Source organism: Rhincodon typus, chromosome 10 (genome assembly GCF_021869965.1).
Source record: "Rhincodon typus isolate 14 chromosome 10, sRhiTyp1.1, whole genome shotgun sequence".
In the NCBI taxonomy this organism is placed as follows: domain Eukaryota; kingdom Metazoa; phylum Chordata; class Chondrichthyes; order Orectolobiformes; family Rhincodontidae; genus Rhincodon; species Rhincodon typus.
This window is the reverse complement of record NC_063341.1, coordinates 68,163,921-68,175,916: the sequence shown is the minus strand read 5'-3', so window position 1 is coordinate 68,175,916 and position 11,996 is coordinate 68,163,921. Positions and strand designations below refer to the sequence as shown.

Genomic DNA, 11,996 nt, shown 5'->3' with positions numbered 1-11,996 from the left:
ATGATCCAGTGACCCTCCTTCAGAACTGAATGAATGATTTTTTTTGAAAGTATGAATGATTTTTATTGTCACGTATATGTTACAGTGAGAAAAACAGTAAAATAGTGAAAAGTTTTCCCACTGTCGCCACAATTGATTGTAGCTAAGAAAAGTTTGCTCTACATGCTAAAGATGGGATGGGGGAGGGGAGACGTAAATGATAGGTGGAGTTGGAGCCCAGAGACAGCAAGAGAGAGACCTGGACAGACTTCCTTACTGTTCTCTCTCTCTGGGGTCCATCTCCACCTATCATTTAGTCCTACCCCCACCTAAACCTCTTCATATGAACACACCTTTCACTAGCTACAATCAGTCCCGAAGAAGGGTCTCTGGAATATTATAAATCACTGAGATAGCAAGAACTGCAGATGCTGGAGTCAGTGATAACAAAGTATGAAGCTGAAGGAACACATCAGCTAGGCAGCATCAGAGGAGCAGGAAAGCTGACGTTTCAGGTCGGGACATTTCTTCAGAAATGGGGAGGGGGAAGGGAGCTCAGAAATAAATTTAGAGAGGAGGGGTGGGGCTGCGGAACGTAGGTGGGATGGTGATAGGTGAGTGCAGGTAGGCAGTGGTGGATTGGTCAGTGAGGTGGAAGGGACAGATAGGTGGGAGAGAAGATGGACGAGTTGTGTCAGGTCAAGGGGGTGGGGATGAGAGGGAGGGTTGGCCATGGGATGAGGCCGAGGGTGGGGAGATTTTGAAACTGGTGAAATCCACGTTTAGGCCATCGGTCTGCAGGCTCCCGAGGCGGAATATGAGGTGCTGCTCCTCCAGTTTGTGGGTGGGTGTCATTGTGACACTGGAGGAGGCCCAGGATGGACATGTCACCCAGTGAGTGGGAGGGGGAGTTAAAATTTTTCGTGACCTGGAGGTGTTTTTGCTTGTCGTGTACAGAGTGCAGATGTTCTATAAAACGGACTTCCGAGTTTCCGTTTGGTCTCACCGATGTAGAGGAGGCCACATCGGGTGCAGCGGATGCAGTAAACCAAGTCGACAGACGTCCGGTCACAAAACATTTTAACTCCCCCTCCCACTCCCTGGGTGACATGTCCATCCTGGGCCTTCTCCAGTGTCACAACGACACCACCCGCAAACTGGAGGAGCAGCACCTCATATTCCGCCTTGGGAGCCTACAGCCCAATGGTCTCAATGTGGACTTTATCAGTTTCAAAATCTCCCCACCCCCCCGGCTTCATCCCATGACCAACCCTCCCTCTCATCCCTGCCCCCTTGACCTGACACAACTTGTCCATCTTCTCTCCCACCTATCTGCCCCTTCTACCTCACTGACCAATCCCCACCACTCCCTACCTGCACTCACCTATCACCATCCCACCTACCTTTCCCAGCCCCCCCCCCCCTCTCTCTATTTATTTCTGAGCTCCCCTCCCCCTCCCCATTTCTGAAGAAGGATCCCAACCCGAAAAGTCAGCTTTCCTGCTTCTCTGATGCTGTCTGGCCTGCTGTGTTCCTCCAGCTCCACACTGTGATATCTCTGGAATGTTAGCTCTGTTTTCTGTCTCCACTGATGTTGCCAGACCTGCTGAGTTTCTCCAGCAATTTCTGCCTTTAAAAGTAAGAGAGGCTTAAAGTTTTTGAGAAGATTTGTAGCTTGGGTTGTGGATGAGGTTGTAGACTTGCTCGCCGAGCCGGTGGGTTTTAGAATTAGAATTATAGAATCCCTAGAGTGTGGAAATAGGCCCTTCGGCCCAACAAGTCCACACCAAACCTCAGAGCATCCCACCCAGACCCATCCCCCTATAACCAACCTAATCTACACCTCCCTGAACACAACAGGCAATTTAGCATGGCCAATCAACCTAACCTGCACATCTTTGGACTGTGGGAGGAAACTGGAGCACGCGGAGGAAACCCACGCAGACACGGGGCGAATGTGCAAACTCCACACAGACAGTCGCCTGAGGCTGGAGTCGAACCTGGGTCCCCCCAAACAGGGTTTGGTTGCAGACGTTTCGTCACCTTGCTTGGTAACATCATCAGTGCGCCTCTGGTGAAGCGTTGGTGTTCCATCCTGCTAGTGATTTATATACCTCGGTTTGCTGGAATGGTTGGTATTATTTCCGGTTTTATTCTTCAGTGGTTTGTATATCGGGACCAGTTCAATGTGTTTGTTGATGGAGTTCCAGTTGGAATGCCAGGCCTCCAGGAATTCCCTGGCATGTCTCTGTTTGGCTTGTGCTGTCATGGATGTGTTGTCCCAGTCAAATTTGTGTCCTTCTTTGTCCATGTGAATTGAGACCAGTGAGAATTGGTTGTGTCTCTTGGTGGCGAGTTGGTGTTTGTGTATCCTTATTGTCAGTTTTCTTCCAGTTTGGCCTATGTAATGTTTCTCACAGTCCTTGCATGGTATTTTGTATATTACATTGGTTTTATTGGTTGTGAGTAGGGGATCCTTTATGTTCTTCAGCAGCTGTCTCAGGGTGGTTGTTGGTTTGTGGGCTTTCCTGATACCTAGGGGTCTGAGTAGTCTTGTGGTCATCTCTGATATGTCTGATGTACGGTAGGGTGACTAGTATGTCTGGCCGTGTTGTGTCTTGTTGTTGTCTGACCACTGAGAAACAGAACCAGAAGTGATACCAACCACCCCAGCAAACCGAGGCATATAAATAACAAGTGGGACAGAACACCAACGCTTCACCAAAGATGCACTGACAACGTTACCTAGCAGAGTGACAAACGTCTGCAACCAAACTCACCAGCTTGGCGAGCAAGTCGACAACCTCAATAAGAGAGGTTACTGTGGTGAGATTTCCTGCTTCCTGCATCCTTTCAGTTCCAGGACATGGGAGACGACCCCCCCACCCCTGCAGCTCTGAATGGTCAGGACAATGTATTGTGAGTGGACGGTATGCATTACTGTGACTGCAGCTCCAATGTCTGTTGCTCCAGCCCTCTTCACTCCACAGCCTCCATTCCAACCCCTTCTTCCCCAAAGGGAATTCACACCCCTTGTTTGTTTTTTTTTTGCAAAAATATACTTTATTCATAGAAGGAAATCTTTATGTACATACACAGTTAATGTAGCCATTCCAAACTATACTGTCATTACTTACAGAGAATAAAATAAACACTGGCGTTCGCTTTTCTCTATATTTACAATTAACCACTTGGCATTTATGTGAGGCATCAGCAGGGTCCGGCTACTAAATGGACCACCTGTTATGCTTTGGCAGAAGGACCTTACACGGTGGCCTCTCCCCACTCTGCTTTGGCAGCAGCTGCCCCAAGCTTTAATCGGTCCGTCGCATATAGTCCTGGGCCTTGGAATGTGCCAGTCTGCAACAGTCGGGGTCAACTCTTGCAACTGGAAGACCAGCAAGTTTCGGGCAGACCAAAGAGTGTCTTTCACCGCGTTGACAGTCCTCCAGGCACAGCTGATGTTTGTCTCGGTGCGCGTCCCAGGGAACAAGCTGTAGAGTACAGAGTCCTGGGTCACAGAGCTGCTCAGGATGAACTTCGACAAAAACCACTGCATTTCTCTCCAGACTTCCTTTGCATGAGCACATTCCAGAGGAGATGTGTGACAGTCGCATCCCGTCCACAGCCACTTGGAGGGCAGCGTTCAGTGGCGCAGAAAGTCTGGGCGTGCATGAAGGATCTTGCAGGTAGAGCCCTTCTCGCCACATGCCAAGCAACGTCGTGGTGCTTGTTGGAAAGTTCTGGTGATGAGGCTTTCTGCCAAATGATTTTGGCAGTCTGCACAGGAAACTACTCGACAAGATCCACCGTCTTCTTTTCCCAAAGTGTCTCAAGGACGTTACATGCTGACTACTGCCTGATGGACTTGTGGTCAAAGGTGTTTTTCTTCACAAATTTCTCCCTGAAGGAGAAGTGATACAGGATGGTCCAACTACTTGGACCATTCCACGGCAGCGAGGCCGGTCCCATCCTTCACAACATCGGCGACAGGTAGAACGTCAGTACATAGTGACACTTGGTGTTTGAAAACCGAGGGTCTACGCTCAGCTTGGTGCAGCTGTACACAATGGTGGCCATCAGGGTGAGGGTAGCATCGGGTATGTTTTACCCCCTTTGTCCAGTTCTTTCTACATAATGTTCCTTCAGACTCGGTCCATCTTCGATCTCCAAGTGAAGTGAAAGATGGTCCAGGTGACTGCAGTAGCACAGGTGCAGGGAATAGGCCAGACCTGCGCCACATCCAACAACACTGAGAGTACCTCACACCTGATGACCAGGTTTTTACCTGCAATGGAGAGGGACTGGTTGCTCCCATCTGCCTACTTTCGGCATCACTTTGGTGACTTGTTATACCAAGTCCCCAATATCCCTATATTGATGGATAGTAGGGTTGACAATCAGAATCTTTTTCCCAGACTTGAAATGTCTAATATGGGGGCGGGTGGGGAACTGCCTTTAAGGTGAGAGGCGGAAAGTTTGAAGGAGATGTGGGGGCGATTCTGGAACACACTGCCAGGGGCGGTGGTGGAGGCAGATAGGATAGGGGCATTTAAGGGACTTTTCGATAAGCATATGAATATCCAAGGAATGGAGGGATAGGGACTAAGGGCAGACAGAAGGGATTAGTTTCAGAGACAACAAGGTGCAGAGCTGGATGAACACTGCAGGCCAAGCAGCATCATAGGAGCAGGAAGGCTGACGTTTCCGGCCTATTCTGATGAAGGGTCTAGGCCCGAAACGTCAGCCTTCCTGCTCCTATGATGCTGCTTGGCCTGCTGTGTTCATCCAGCTCTGCACCTTGTTGTCTCAGATTCTCCAGCATCTGCAGTTCCTACTATCTCTGAGGGATTAATTTCATTTATACTTGGCACAACAAGTAGGGCCAGTTCCTGCCCTGTACTGTTCTAATGTTCTATCCCCAGGGGCTCACTTGTGGTGTAGTGGTAGTATCCGTACCCCTGGACTGGGAGTCCCAGGTTCAAGCACCACCTGCTCCAGAGGTGTGAAGTAACATCTCTGTACAGGTTGGTTAGAATAAAAATAAATAAATAAAAATACTGTCTTCCCCCTCGCAGGTTCGCCTTATGGTCGGGGTGTGGAGGGGATGCCAGATTGTGAATCTTTCACAGACAGTCCTTAAGCATTGTGTGTAAACATAGACAGTCCCCTCCCCTCCTGTCTGGGGGAGGATGAGTTTGAGAGCAGGAGCGGGTATCTAGCTGCGTTGGAAGAGGGGGGGGTGTGGTGTGTGTGTTTGTGGACAGATTGTACCACCCGTGCGGAGGACAGTGCGAGGTACCCAGATATGTCACTGTGTGCTGAGGGAGTGCCACACCAGTGTTGCAGGCTGGCTGAAGGATTGTAGAGAACTGGGCTGCGGTTTCGAGATTATCATCACTGGCTCGCAGCTCCTCTCCTCTCTCTGCAGATCAGAAACAAAGGAAACATATCTGCAACCTGATGATGCGATTTCTATTTCAGAACTGACATCAGGGAAACTGAGCTAGATTTTCGAAAAACGAGCTGCTCTTTTGCTTTGCAATAGAATCGGAAGAGGTTCGGAGGCAGCAGATTTTTGTTTGTTTTGGACGCTTGGTTCCTCACGCTGCTTGCACCCATGCTGTGGATTTTCCGGCGAGTCTGCACAATACTGTCTCTCCCCATGTAAGTACCTTTCTTCACACTCCTTGGTCGGTGCTCCGGTAATAAATGCACCACTCTTCAAACATTCCAGCATCCGACACTTGCCCCTCAGCTGCCTAACGTTGCAATCACTTTCCCGCTGGAAGAGCGGAGGGAATGAATGTGCCTTCGAATATTGATGGAGATTTGCACAGCAGTTGCAGTAACAGTGTCTCAGCTCCCTGTCTAAAACAGGGACTCCTGTTGCCTTTTCTCTGTCACACACACACTGGCATTCTGCTGCAAAAAAACTGAGATGGGTGGGGTTAAATCTCTATATCTAAACCTCTCCCTGTGTGTGTGCATGTGTGCTTTGGTACATGCATGTACTATTGCCATGAGCAACGCCTAGCATGTTAAGTGTGCTTCAAAACTGCAAATAGATTTCACAGACTGACAGAATTAAGCAGGTCGAAGTGAGTGAGACAGCTAAAATAGCGCAAGAGGAGTTACCGTTCACAGAATGGGAAAAGAAGCATCAGATGCCGTTTGTCACGTCGATTCCAAACAGTTCTGTTAGCGAGACTAAAGAAGCGCCGATTATTTTTGGCAATTTTTGTTTTCATTTGTGGTGCTGAATAAAAGAGAAAGGCGTCACATTGCCAAGGTGATGTCACCCAACAGTGCCACATGGTGCATTTTCATTGTAACACCTGCTGTTTTCTAAGGGTTTGCCCTAGAAAAAAGAAGCATTTATTAGAGCATCTTTCACTACCCCCATCACTCCCTCTACACAACCCACTGAATGCACTTCTGAGGGGATGTTGCTTCTTTAGGAGTCACAGCAACTATCTGCACACAGCCAGCTCCTACCAACAGGAATGTGACAATGACCAGATCATCGCTGAGGGGCGGCAAACAGAGTTTCAAGTCTGGCATGACCCTTCTTCAGAACTGAAAAGTGCTGGAATATTAAAAAAACAAAAGAAAAGATAAGGGGGTGGCACGGTGGCTCAGTGGTTAGCACCACAGCCTCACAGCACCAGGGACCCAGGTTCAATTCTACCCTCAGGCAACTGTCTATGTGGCGTTTGCACATTCTCCCCATGTCTGTGTGGGTTTGCTCCAGTTTCCTCCCACAGTCCAAAGATGTGCAGGCTAGGTGGATTGGCCATGCTAAATTGCCTGAAGTGTTCAGGGGTGTGTAGATTAGATGGGTCTGGGTGGGATGCTCCAAGGGTCAGTGTGGACTTGTTGGGCTGAAGGGCCTGTTTCCACACTGTAGGGATTCTATGATTCCATGAAATGCTGGAAATCAGAAAAGCTCAGCAGGTCTGGCAGCATCTGTGGAGAGAACTCAGAGTTATCATTTTGGGTTCCTGAGCTCTGAGGACAAAATGTTAACTCTCCACAGATGTTGCCAGACCTGCTGAGCTTTTCCAGCAATTTCTGTTCTTGGTATTGGAATATTGTTACACATGCTTTAGACAGAGGCAGAGACTCAGTGCAAAAGACAAAGAGCTTGTTACTGGCAATGAAAGAGAAAACGAGATGTAACATAGGTGTAAATTAAGGTGTGAAAGGGAGAGAATTAGTCACCTGTGCTGAGTGCAAAGACAAAAACAGGACAAGGTTGTGGGTGGAAAAATGGAGAATAGACATAATGCAGTCAGTTTCTGAATTAATAGCATTCAATATTGTGACCTTGAGGCTGTAAAGTGGAAAATGTGGTGAAGTTCCTCCACATCGTGTTGTGCTTCAATGTTTCCCTCTCCAGAGATGCTGCCAGACCTGCTGAGTTTTTCCAGCATTCTGTGTTTGTTTCAGATTTCCAGCATCCACAATATTTAGCTTCTAATCACTTTTTTTGCAGTTTGGTTGGGGGAATTGATGTTAGGCCGGAGCTGGAGATAGTTCCCCTGCAATTCTCCCAAAGTGGCTCCAGAGGATCTTTCATCTTAGAAGGAAGAAGGGCATCTGTTCAATGTTACACTCAAAAGATAGTAGCACAGGTACAGAATCATAGCATTATAGAATGATACAGTGTAGAAGAGATCCTTTGGCCCATCAAGTCTGTACTGCCAAAGATATACTGCTACCTACACTCATCACACTTTTCCATAATAGGGCTGTAGCCTTGAATGTTCAAGTGTTCATTCAAGTACTTTTTAAAGACTATGAGGTCTCCTGCCTCAACTACCCTCCCAGGCAATGCATTCCAAACCGTCTGGGTGAAAAAGGTTTTCCTCAAATCCCCTCTAAACCTCCTGCATTTCACTTTAAAACTATGGCCCCTTGTCATTGACACAAAAACAGAAATGGCTAAAAAACTCAGCAGGTCTGGCAGCATCTCTGGAAATAAATCAGAGTTATCCAGTGAAATCCAGTGACCCTCCTTCCTTTATTCATTCACGGGATGAGGGCGTCGCTGGCCAGGCAGCATTTATTGCCCACCCCTAAATACCCAGAGGGCAGTTCAGAGTCAGCCACATTGCTGTGGGTCTAGAGTCACATGTAGGCCAGACCAGGTAAGGAGGGCAGTTTCCTTCCCTAAAGGACATTAGTGAACCAGATGGGTTTTTCCGACAATTGACGATGGATTCATGGTCATCATTAGATTCTTAATTCCAGATATTTATTGAATTCAAATTCCAACATCTGCTGTGGCGGGATTTGAACCCAGGTTCCCAGAACATTATCTGGGTCAACAGTCCAGCAAAAATACCACTAGGCCACTGCTTCCCCAATTCTTCAGAGCTTGTTATTGACCCTTTGACTAAAGGGAACAGCTGCTTCCTATTCAGCCTGTCCATGCCCCTCATAATCTTATATACCTGTATGAAGTGCCCCCTCAACCTTCTCTGCTCCAAAGAAAATGACCCACAATAGTGCAGCACATTAGTTGTGTGTCAGCCACCATTATTCCACTTAAGCGGGGTTTGAACCCATTATTGTTTGACTCAAAGGCACAATACTCCCAACTGAGCCATGATAGACACGTCAGTTGTGAGCGCAGAGGAAACGGTCATGGTTTTAACTTCATTACAGTAACCATAAAGCATAATTCAACTCAGCCTCAGATTAAACTGAATATTGTTCACACAACCAGGATATCAGCCTGGATGCACGAACACAGGAAACACCTGCCCAAGACTGACAAAGCAACTGACTTCACTTCCTAGTAGTAAAATGCATTGAGTTTTGGATCATTATTTTAGAATGTGCCTTCAACTTGCGTTCAAATTTCAAAGTTGCTCCTATCGCCTCTGCTTTATTGAAGACATTGTACCAAATGGATTTGGGCACAAGCAAGTCAATATTTTGCAATATTCACATTAGTTCTTAATACAATGGCAAGGAGAAAAAATACTGGAGATTTATGTATAGATTTCCTTTGTGTCTGTGCCACAGCAATTGAAATGCAAACCAAATATGCAGTTTAAAAGGTTGTTGATTTTTGGGCATAAGTGTAAAACACACAGAAGCACAATAGATCCACATCATCTTGAATTGTTACTATCACAAAGGATCCCTTCATCTATATAGTAGCCTCTCCTCCTAAAGTTACAGATCCGTTTGTGTATTTCCTGCAAATGCATCGGTCCATTGGCTCTGTTCAAATTAGGACTAGATTTTCAAGTGTAGCAGGAAATAATGTACTCCTTCTAGTGTTTTATAGACCCCAACTCTTGTATTGGGCATATTTGTGCCAGTGAGATTCACTCACTGTGCCTGATAATGTTAGTGAATCCAAAATTAAGTGTACCAACATCCCAAACCCTTAATGGACAAAATCAGGAGACAGTAACATAATCAGTCCTTTAACATTTTCCAAACATTTGTTCAGTATTTAATATTTAATCTTAAAATGCGAGCAGGGGTTTGTCAAGATCAGCAAGTCAGCAAGAACATTTCACAGCAGCCCAGGGGTTCTGAAGGCTTTTTATAGCATTTCCTCTCATTAACCTTCAAGAAAAGAGTTTCTTTTCTGTGAGGGAAAATTAATTGAGGAATGCTCAAATTGACATTGCGGCTTGCAAGCAGTGAGTAAATTAATCAACGACAAGTAACTGTGAGGCAAAAACTGCCCAAAATAGCCTGCTCACTGCTTTAATTGGTATCTGAGTGATTCATGGAATCCGTACAATGTGAAAGCAGGCTATTTGGCCCATCGACTCTACACCAACCCTCCAAAGAGTATCTCAGTCAGACTCACCCTCCTACCCATTCTCTGTAACCCTGCATTTCCCATGACCAATCCACTTAACCTGCACATCTTTGGACTGTGGGAAGGAAACCGGAGCACCCAGAGGAAACGCACGCAGACATGGAAAGAATGTGCAAATTCCACACAGTTGCCCAAGGGTCCCTGGTGCTGTGAGGCAGCAGTGCTAACCACTGAGCCATCATCATTGGCACCTATGGAAAATGTAAATGATCTTTGATTTAATTATGCAGGTGAGATGTGCATTGTCAGCTGGATCAGAATCTATGGCCCATCAATGTTTGACTTTGAGAAAGTGGTGATGAGCTGCTTTCTTGAACCGCTGCAGTTGATGTGGTGCAGGTAGATGCAGAGTACTGATGGAGAGGGGTTTTCAGGTCACTGTGAAGTCGTGTGATTTAGTTCCAAGCAGCTTGGTGGGTAGCTTGAAGGGGAACATGCGGGTGATGATGTCTCCATATATCTGCAGACCTTATCTTTCTAGGTTGTAGAGAATCATAGGCTTGGGAGATACTGTCAAAGGAGTTGCTGCAGAGCACCATTTAGGTGGTGCACACATTGTACACACAATGTGCAGCGATGGTGAAGAAATGTATTAAGGATGCAGGTGCAACAGGCAGTGAAGAAAGCAAATGGTGTGTTGGCCTTGATAGCGGGAAGGTTTGAATATAACAGCAGGGATGTCTTGCTGCAATTGCGCACAGCCTTGGTGAGACCACATTTGGAGTCTTATGTCCAGTTTTGGTCTCCTTGTTTGAAGAAGGATGTTCTGGTTTGGGAGGGAGATTACCAGATTGATTCTTGGGATGGCAGGACTACATATGACAAGAGACTGAATCAGTTAGGACAGTATTCACTGAAGTTTAGAAGAATTGGACGATCTCATGGAAACCTGTAAAATTTTAACAGGGCTAAACATTAGAAGGCCAGTGGAATGTTGACCCTTATTTCAAGGGGGTTGAAGTATAAGAGTAGGGAAGTCTAACTGCAACTGTACAAGGTGCTAGTGAGATCACATCTGGAGTACAGTGAGCAGTTTTGCTCGTGTTATTTAAGGAAAGATATCATTTCTTTGGAGGCCTTTCAGAGAATGTTTACAAGGATGGATGATCCCCATTTTGGAGCAACTGCCTTATGAGCAAAAATTAGACAAGTTCGGGGTTCAGAAGAATGAGAGGCAAACTCACTGAAACATATAGGATTCTGAAGAGGGTAAGATTCTTATAAGGATAAATGCTGAGAGGATGATCGTCCTCATGGGAGGCTGTAGGACCAGAGGGCAGAGTCTCAAAATAAAGGGCACCAATTTAACATTAAGATGAGGAGGAATTTCTCCTCTCAGAGGATTGTGAGTCTTTGAAACTCCTTGTCACAGAGAGCAGTAGGAGCAGCGTCCTTGTGTATATTTAAGGCTGAGGTAGATAGATAGATTCTTAATCAGTCAGGGAATCATGGGTTATGGGGCAGGAAAGTGGACATGAGGAATGTTGGATCAGCCACGATCTTGTTGAATGGTGGAGCGAGGGGTGAATGGCCTACTCCTGTAACTTATTTTAAGTCTTTTATAATATTAAACAGAGAATCCAGAACCAGAGGTCACATTTTAAGGATGCAGTTTAGGTCATTTTAGGACTGAGGTGAGGAGAAACACCTTCATCCAGAGAATGATGAGCCCGTGGAATTCTCTGCCACAGAAAATGGTTGAGGCCAAAACATTAGATGTTTTCAAGGAGAAGCTACCTATAATTCTTAGGGTTTGGGGCATCAAAAGGTTTGGAGGAAGCATGAGAACAGGGTACTGAGTTGGTTAATCGGCCAAGTTCATATAGCAGGCTCGAAGGACTGAATAGCTTACTCGTGCTTCTATTTTCCATGCTTTTATGAAAGTTGAAGATGGTGGATAGGGTGCCAGTTGAGCAGGTTCCTTTGTCCTCAGTCATATTCAGCTTCTCAACTGTTGTTGGAGCTGCACTCATCCAGGCAAGTGGGGAGTATTCCATCACACTTTCTGAAGAAGGGTCTAGGCCCGAAACGTCAGCTTTCCTGCTCCTCTGATGCTGCTTGGCCTGCTGTGTTCATCCAGCTCTACACCTTGTTATCCCATCACACTCCTGACTTGTTTTTGGGGATAACAAGGTGTAGAGCTGGATGAACACAGCAGGCCAAG

General features: G+C 46.4%; 1 protein-coding gene across 2 annotated transcripts in view; it reads left to right on the top strand.

Annotated features, from left to right (window-relative positions):
• Positions 1-5,235: 5,235 nt before the first annotated feature.
• The window catches only part of LOC109917916 (volume-regulated anion channel subunit LRRC8C-like), a 33,904-nt gene continuing 27,143 nt past the window's right edge, over positions 5,236-11,996 (top strand). For both annotated transcript variants that reach the window (XM_048601924.1, XM_020517807.2), the window contains exon 1: positions 5,236-5,646. The gene's annotated coding sequence lies outside the window, so the exon portion shown is untranslated. The remainder of the gene's footprint in view (positions 5,647-11,996) is intronic.